The sequence below is a fragment of the Etheostoma spectabile genome, chromosome 2 (assembly GCF_008692095.1).
Source record: "Etheostoma spectabile isolate EspeVRDwgs_2016 chromosome 2, UIUC_Espe_1.0, whole genome shotgun sequence".
Classification (NCBI taxonomy): Eukaryota; Metazoa; Chordata; class Actinopteri; order Perciformes; family Percidae; genus Etheostoma; species Etheostoma spectabile.
Window position 1 is genome coordinate 11,851,538 of NC_045734.1, and position 8,995 is coordinate 11,860,532.

The window sequence follows — 8,995 nt, forward strand, 5'->3', positions numbered from 1 at the left end:
GGACATAAAAGAGTTGCTGAGGATATGAGGTCACTTCTTATACAGTGCCCCTAGAGGCCAAATGCACACTTTTCTTGCACGTCTTACAATCAGCTACCATGGATCTGTACCAAGTTTGGACTTATACATCAAAACATTGCTGAAGATGAGCCACTTTCTTTAATGATAGCAACCATAGGATTCGAATCTTGATTCCATTTACGGTCAAAGTTAGTTTGATATTGAAAGCTGTTGTGCGATATGAGCCACTTCCTGGGATTATATCGCTCCTTAATGGTCAAAAGACTCCAAATGTATTGTGCTCCACAGGATAAGGTCCAGTCAGTCCAGGTTGGTTTGGATTTGGAAGCATGCTGAGCATACGAGCCAACTTATTGTGATATAGCGCTCACTAGTGAGTCAGAAGTCACCCTATTTTCTTGGCACCTCATAATGGGTGATGAGGCCAAGTATGAGATATGGGTTTGATACGTGAAAGTATCCCCGAGATAGAGTCTTTTCCTGCTTTAGCGACTGATGTTGATGTCAATTGTCTGTGACGGCATAAGCTTTCGAATATCAATACGAAAGTATAAAAAGCTTTTTAGCAGGTCTGAAGATACTCTGTGCCAAAGTTGTTAAAAATCTGACCATTTTGTGACCTGTGAAAACGTTTTTAGTTTTTTTGATAAAATGGCTGATTTTTGATCCAACTATGGCGGATATATTGTATCAGTTCCTGTTCAGTGTCGGTGGTTATGCAGGCCCGTACTGAAATGTACAAAAATATAGGGAAACAGAGGAATTACAGAGATAGAAACAGTGAAAGTAAAGTTTAGGCAAGGGGCTTTAGGTCAGTTGGCAAATTCTAAACTTCATGCGAGCAGCACACTGCAAATGAGTACGTACATCAAAATTGCACATCTTTTCACAAGGGGAGCAGATAAGTGATTTCAAAATAAGGTCAACATTTATGCATTTTGTCTACATTGGCTACTTTCTCTTTTGCGGTATCAATTTCAAATTAGATAAAAACATTAGGAATGCATCGATTGATAGGGGAATTTGGTTTATATTACATGATGACTAATAATAAACTTGTATCTTTGCCTGTGTTCCTTTCTTTATACAGTCACCTGATCCAAGTCTTGGGAAAGAGTCCTAGGAACTAACCTCAACAAATCATAATAGGCTAAGAGAGATCTCAAAGGGAAGCATTGAAATGACGTGGACAGGTCCTCCTCAATCAACGTTGATCAACCCAACCTGGAATGGCAGACCTTGATGGCTCTCCTACAAAACGGAAGCAGGTTTCAAATCTACAACGGATACGTTAACGCACGACGATGTTTGCAATATGGCCGTGGGCCGGATTCTACAACACTAACAAGGGTCCCCACTGCCTCTACCCTTATGAAAGAAAGAGCTCGTGGTTTCCATTTGAGATCTTGGTAAACAAAGACAACATTTGAGTTTATAGAAGGAAGAAGAATGGCGCCTTGGTTCGGCTGAGAATGCCGTTTGAGGACCATCCCCGGCAGCCAGATATATGTTGGTAAGAACGAGTATGGTCTTGGTAGGTAGATGTCAAATGAGGCCTTCTTCTTCCCTGGAAAGGTAAGGAGCATCGGACAGAGCTACCAAGGTCCTTACCCTTTACAAAGACGGTAATCAGAGAGGACATATCTGATGTAAAGTATAAGACTGAGGGATTAAAGGTCATACCTTATCTCCAGTGACCTTCAAGAATCGTCCTCACAACAATGAGGGCCCCCAACGCCACTGACACAGACAAGACAAATCTCAAGACAACCCAAAAGGAGCACCGGTGGGACAACAGCTTTTCACTCACAATAGGGGCTAACATACCATCCACGCCGGAATCCCCACAGTGATCTCCGGAGGTGTGAGGTAGCGCTCAAACGACCTTTCCAGTTCACCAAGGGGACCACGTATCAGAGTCGATCCACCAGAGTTATGTTAAGCACAAACCCACCAAACATCCTGCCATGCCAGTTTGGTGTGGAATACATAAGGGGAAAAAGCCCATACACTGCACGCCTCAGCCGCACCTAAGAAAATGGGAGACTACAGGGACGTCACTCGGACTACAGCACCGTACAAATGAGAAAATTCCAGATTATGGTGAATCGCTGTAAACCTGTGAATGGACATAGCGCTTAAGATAAACCCATTGCATGTCCAGGACATTTGAAATGAAACACACACAAAAAAAACTGCTTTAGTTTTATATGCTCTAACATATTGTGTCCAAAAAGACTTGTCATTTAATTTTTCAAAGCAAAGAATGAAATCTATAAAAAGTAATCATATTTCGTTGTTTTAAATAAAAGAACGTGCATGCAAACCAAATTTTTCACAATCACTCAATAGTCATCAGGATACAGTTAATCAGAACAGATGATGGCAATGTAAAACACAACCTACAGATAAAAGACCGGGTCTAAAACTGTCTTTATTACTTCATTAGATGTCTTTTATTGGGGGATTATCGGGGCCAAAGTCGCCCAGTTATTGCCATTCAGAGCACTCAAGTTAATGCTAAATGCAGCCGAGTTTAAGTGGTGTAGGGATGTATCGCCATGTAAGGGCAATCGTACTGGCAGGAGTATTTTTCCTTTCCAGAACTCCACCAGAAAAAGAAATAAATGTAGTCTGATTTGTGATCAGTAACAAGTGCAAAAAACTATATACGTTTTAGTAAACCATAACAATGTAGAGTATGCTTATAAAAGAAGTGAAATTTAACGCTGATGTGTAAAGTGGGCCGTTTTTCACTGTAGAGATTCCAACAACCGGAAGCCCAAATTACAGTCGGCAGCTTCCGACTAGGAAAAACAGCAGCGCGTGCCTTCACTTAAGGCGAATCCATTTCTCCAGCTTACCCCTTACCCCTTACCCTTGGCCCTTGGAACCAAGGGGTAAGTGGTAGGGGTAAAAATACCACTATGAAATGGGACACCACTTGGTTAATCACCCTGAAGATGATCCACAAACTTACAGATGCGTCTCTGTCGGTCGGCTTTGTGGTTTTGAGAACAGTGATAGGATTTAAATATTTAAATCTTTTATGTTATTTGATGATTCCATTGGTAGGCAGAGGCGGATGTTCTTATGTGTAGTCTTAGGTCTGTGTTTGCAATAAATATGTGTATACACATGTACATGTAAACATACATAGACACCTGTATACATGGTGTGGTTGTATATCGGTTTGAGTTACACAGTATGAATGTCATATGTTCAGACATGTTCAAAACTTTTAACAAAATCTGTCTTTATTTTGATGAAAATTAAACTAACCGCAAAAACTGTACATAAAAATTATGGACAGAACCATTGTCAACATTAGAACAAACAAAAAACACAATAACTTAACATGTCAACACATAAACAGGCATCTCATATGTGTAAAAACTAAAAAAAAAATACAACCAAGACCACAACAAACAAATAACTAAGTGTTCTGATTATTCCAGACCAGTCTGAAGACTGTTGCCAGTAATATAATAATAATAAGAATAATAATAAAGTTTATTTAACAGCGCCTTTCTAACACCAAGACGCTTTACAGACATAAAAGACAGAACAGGGAACATAAAGTGTAATCCCCTCCCATTCATATAAATCAGTGTCCTCAAAACCAACAACAATATACATGAATATGAGCAATGACAGAATTAAGTACAACATTATGGACAAGTAATACAGTACCAATGTAACAAGAAGGGTATACAACGAACACAGCTTGAGGAAACTCTAAAATGCTAGTTTTCAGCCCCAAAGTGGATCAGCTGCTGTGTCCTTATGTGTGATAAAGGGCGGGTATAGGTCAAGCACGTAGCTTGGATCATAGAACTTAATATTACTAATATGCTATATATATATATTTATATAGATATCTATATAAATACAGTCTAGGAGTATACACTCAATTCAAGGCAGAGAAATGCGGGAAGTGGTGTGCAAATCAACGTAATAAACAATTATTTCTTTAATGCACCAACTCTTTTTTTTTTTTACTTTCTTAAAAAGGTATAGGTCAGCAATGTTTTAAAAAGTATGCCTTCTTCCCGTTTCCTATCTTGGATGCACCGGTATAGGACCAAACGGATACCAAACCTATTTAGGATAACTTAGTGTAGAGCAGCCTAATAGCCATCTGTGATTTCGGGTAACAAGGACACTTCTCACCGGTTTTTTTTTATCAGACGTTATTAAACTTAGTATTTCAAATTGGACAATCTTTTGTTTAGGCATTTCTGTCAGTCTGAAGTTGAAGCTGAGAGCTAGGCATTGGTATTGTGGTATTTATAGGACTAGAACCGTGGGCTGAGCTGTGTTAATGTTATATAATTTGGTTGTAGTTCTTAATATTTTAAAGACTAAAATGACATTAATCAAATAATAATACAAATTTTTTATATTTTATCAGGTTTAATTTCTTTATTTAATTATATTGTTTTGGTCTCGTTTACATGTGAAAATGCTGTAAGATAAAATATAAAGAACCGTTTAAGAACCCGTTTATGTCTAAACCTTTTCAATAACATACTTATTTATAGCTTTTATTTTATAAGTCCACTACGATTATTTTCGTTTGTACTTCACTGTGGAATGTCGAGATACACCATGAGAGCTAAGAGGAAAGGTTTCTCTAAGCTCTCATTTCTTGGTAAGTCTGACTCTTGATACCAGCAAAGGATTAAATTGAAGGGGAGAGAGAGGGGGAAAGACATGCAGCAAATTGCTGCATTGGCGACTCAACCCTATGCCTCTGCGTCAAGAAAAAGACTCATAATGTGGGAGAACAATAACCAAACTGGGCGCAACGCAATTTTCACACTTTACGGAATGCACCGAGATATTAAACTCTTTAAATGCTAAAAACTAGATTTGTTATCTCTGAAGGAATTGTCTATCTCTGATATTTTAATTACAAACACTGAAGTAATACATGAAGTGTTGGATCCTTTATGGGTAGGTGTTATACCATCTTACCACCACCTGGTCGGTAAACTCATGCTAATTGAATATTATAATTAGGGAGGGAGGTGGTCAGTGGTTGGAGCGGGTGCTGCACTCGGAAGGTTGGTGTTCGATCCCGCCCCGCCCGGAGACAGTGTGATGTGGTCTATATGATGAGCAGTGCACCTTGTACGGCAGCCCCGCAACCAGTGAGGTGAATGGTGAATGTTTCCTGTAGCTGAACAAGTGTTGAGCAGTGTTAAGCCTGGAAAAAGCCTAGATAATACAGCAAATTTAAATTTCTTTGAGGAAGAGAAAAACCTGGTGCCCGTAATCATCAGCATTTGGCTTGCAGTAAAAGGTTGACCTGCACAGGCAATTTAGGTATTGCAGAGCACCATCAGATATGATGACGCTCTGCATACTGAAATGTCCGAATGTACACTTCCCAAGGTGGGACCGCTGCTTTTTCAAAAAATCTGTCTGGCGATGGTCGATGAGGATATGATGGAGCCTGCTGATGGGAAGACAAGGGACAATTGAGGTACTGGGTTTAAGGGGTGAGGGTTAGTTCAATATGCGCTGACATAGCATCAGACACCCGGTGATTGCGGCTGGTTTCAGCTCCAGAGGTTGCTAGTACTCGCCCTACAAGTGGAATGATATTCGAAATATGTGCAATACTATTTGTAGTAAAGCCTGTCCACATTAGAGGCCCAAGCGTGTATTATAAATAGTTACTGATTTGGATGGATTTATGGATTTCAATTCTTGTTATATAAAAAAATATGAAATGTTCTGCAACCTTGACATCAGGTGTGACAAAACAGAGCACACTAAACATTACAATTTTAAAAGAACTAGTCATATGTTGTTTTTTACCAATGGAACTTTGTCATGGAAAAGTGACGCTGTTTTCAGTGAAAGGTGTTTACATTGATGTAAAAGTACCCACAAGAGGGCACTCTTTGCCCCACGTGATAAAACACAAGGGATTTGATAGACTCACTTCCATATAAGCCTGTTACCGTTTCAGTACCATACAAAAAAACATAACACCTAGGCCTGCACGTTAAGCGTTATAATATCACGATTCGATTCACCCTGTTCCAATTAAAAACATTTTTAAACGTCAATGTTTTTAAAAGGGGGTGATAGAATGGATTGTATGGAGAGAGATCACGCTGTGTTCCCGTGATGTCTCTGATCGGGTATTGTAACACTTTGGGGCTGAAAATGTTGCTTGCTGTTCTCTTGGCCCCTCACACCCACCCTGTAAAGTGTTCTATGGCTTTCTTGAAACGAGAGGTGTTCTGCCGTATATGGTCGCTCATGAATATTTAAATAGTGCGCGCTGATTGTGTTGTTGTGCAACGAGCTTTGCTGCGGCTGACAGAGCAACAGACAGAAGAGAAGAAGATGGAGACTTTAGCTGTGAACGGTTATCTGGTTGAGCCTGAATTAGAGGAAGGATTGAGTAGAGGAGCCACTTGACAGTAGATTTGGAAATGGACTCTTCAGAATGGTAAGTTTGGTCATTTAGATTACTTGCATTTCAACAAATAGCCCACATTTAGTCCGTTGGTGACACTCGGAAATACTCAACGTCAGTGTTGTAGCCTAAGAATAACGTTTGTATTAGACTTGTTTTTAGTATCGTAAACAAACATAAGTTTATGGTCACACGGAACAAATATTTTACTATTGTAACCTGCAGTGTTAAGTCAAGATGTTAGTTCAGAGAGCTGATACAACGACAGTCTCTTATTTGTGAATTATGAGTTAACTGTAAATTATTCCACGTAGTAGTAATGTATCTTAAGGACGTCCATGAGCTGGACAGGAGAACTACTAGTTGGTTGGTATGCTAAGTCTTAAAGAATTAGTATACTCTAGCCTGTGCAGTAGGTTCAAATGTTTCTGGAACTCGATCCTGCTGATAGATCATTGACTTTGAGATATATCTTCTACAGGTAGTAATATGCAAATTACAACTAAGGTGCTACATCTTACCTTGGCAGGTGTTCTTGTTGACAACTGTGACAAATGCCCCAGGAGAGAGAAAATTGTTGCCAATAAAATACCTCAGGTAACTAAAACTAGATTCATTAACTCAAGCACTTTATGCTTTGAAGCTCAATCAACATTATGAAATAACACAAGTCATGTTTGTTTTTACAGGCATGAAAAGAAGACCCAGGTCATGAAAAAAGGAGATAAAACATGATGCCTCACCATCCTCCTTCATCCGGTGGCCCTCTATAAATTCTTTGCAAAATGCAATGTGAATATTTACATAGTGACCATCGGCCATTGAGAATAGAGGGATGGAAAGGTGAGGCCAATTTGATACCACGTTGCAGTTCTATAACAATACCCATTGATTATTGGTTCAGCATTATTACAAAACACAGTATTATCAGACAAACAAATGAAAACTTTATTTGTTTAAAACAACATCATTACTCTGTAATCTAAAAGAAAAAAATGTGGATTGTCCACTACATCCTGTTCTCTTTGCAGCATGCAACATGGCCTAGACTTGGTGAGCTGGGCTGGGTTTTCTGGTAGAAGTTCCGTGTCGTGAGACCCTTGTGTCGTGCGGCGTACGGAGGGAGTTTAGGAGCGTCAGGGCAGTATGTCGGGTTGGGTGCCTGTCAGCTGAGCACACCAGGTCCTGGGGCACATGAACTGCGGACTGCTCAGATAAGGAAGGGGGATGGATGATCCTCGAACACCAGTATACCGGTCTAAGACATAGACCTGTTGTGTGTGAAAAGTCATTTTTAGCACCTTACCATTGCACATCAGAGATTTGTTGTTTGAAGTGGTGAAAAGTTAGTTTGTAGGGTGACCTAGATGATCCGCATTGATATTTGTGAAAGAGTAACCGTACGGTTTAAACCCAACTTTTGCGAGGAGTACAAGTATTTCTCAGAGTAATATGATGTCAAGACGTGATCGGATGGCATAAAACTCATCAACGGGCCGAGCAGAGTTTCTGTGATAATCACAGCGACCCCCCCGCTACAACGCGCTAGGATAATCCACACACCCAGAACAGGAGAATGCGCCTCGTCTCTCTCTCTCTCTTCTCTCGCTGCTCTCTCCTCTCTCTCTCGCTCCCGCTACTTCAGTCAATTCGGTATGCCGGAATCTGTTCCGTAAGTTAGGGTTTCTCTCAGGTTGTTTCTAACTAGGTTTATAGTAATTACAGACATTTATTAACCAGTAGATTTATGGTGAAAAGAGGGTTTAAGACATCCTTCTGGTTTAAAGGAAACATACCGGTGCGTCTCTGCCATCGGAGATTTTTTTTTTTTTTTTACTGTCGCTGCCCCCTGCCCCCTCTCTCTCTGTGTCTCTCCCTTTACACACACACACACACCACACCACACCACACACACACCACACCCTGTGTGGAAAAAATAAATATAAATAAAAAAGAACAACAAAATAAAAAAAATCACACTGATCATTACAAAAATAAAAAACTTACAAAAGAAAGTTATATTGAGTATGAAAACCGCGTTTCATTACAGTTTACTCATAATGCGACATGTGTTGTATCATTGTGCAAACGTCAGCAAATAAATATAACTATTTGTCATCAAACTCATATCAAGCATGCTTACAAACATACGGTGTAAAGCTCGGACATTTCAAGAGAACCTGACCACGTCCTGTGTTTAAATTGAACGACTCCTGTTTAGGCCCCGCCCATTCCGAGTATGGATCCGGATACAGAATGTAATGTGGTAAACAGATACCGTACAGATACAGCTAGTGCTGTATCGTCCTACCTAATGTTTAGTGCCTATTGATGCCATTTTTATTTTTTGTTGGTAATAAAAAAAAATATTTAAATTACAAATTGGTGGCTCTGGTCTTAATTGTTTTGACGGGTAATCCTCCCTTGTGGCCCTTGGTCCTTTGGGAACAGACGTCTGTACATTAGTTTCCCCTTGGCTGTCTTCCATTGTGGCTGAAAGATATAACCTGAAACAAAAAACATAAATTTTGTAAC

The 8,995-nt window shown here is 39.8% G+C and overlaps 1 long non-coding RNA gene across 1 annotated transcript in view; it reads left to right on the forward strand.

Moving 5' to 3' along the window:
- LOC116699834 (uncharacterized) overlaps positions 1-8,995 on the forward strand; it is a 16,737-nt gene that overhangs the window by 1,641 nt on the left and 6,101 nt on the right. The window contains exon 2 of the long non-coding RNA XR_004334520.1: positions 1,404-1,408. This is a non-coding gene — a long non-coding RNA (uncharacterized LOC116699834). The remainder of the gene's footprint in view (positions 1-1,403; positions 1,409-8,995) is intronic.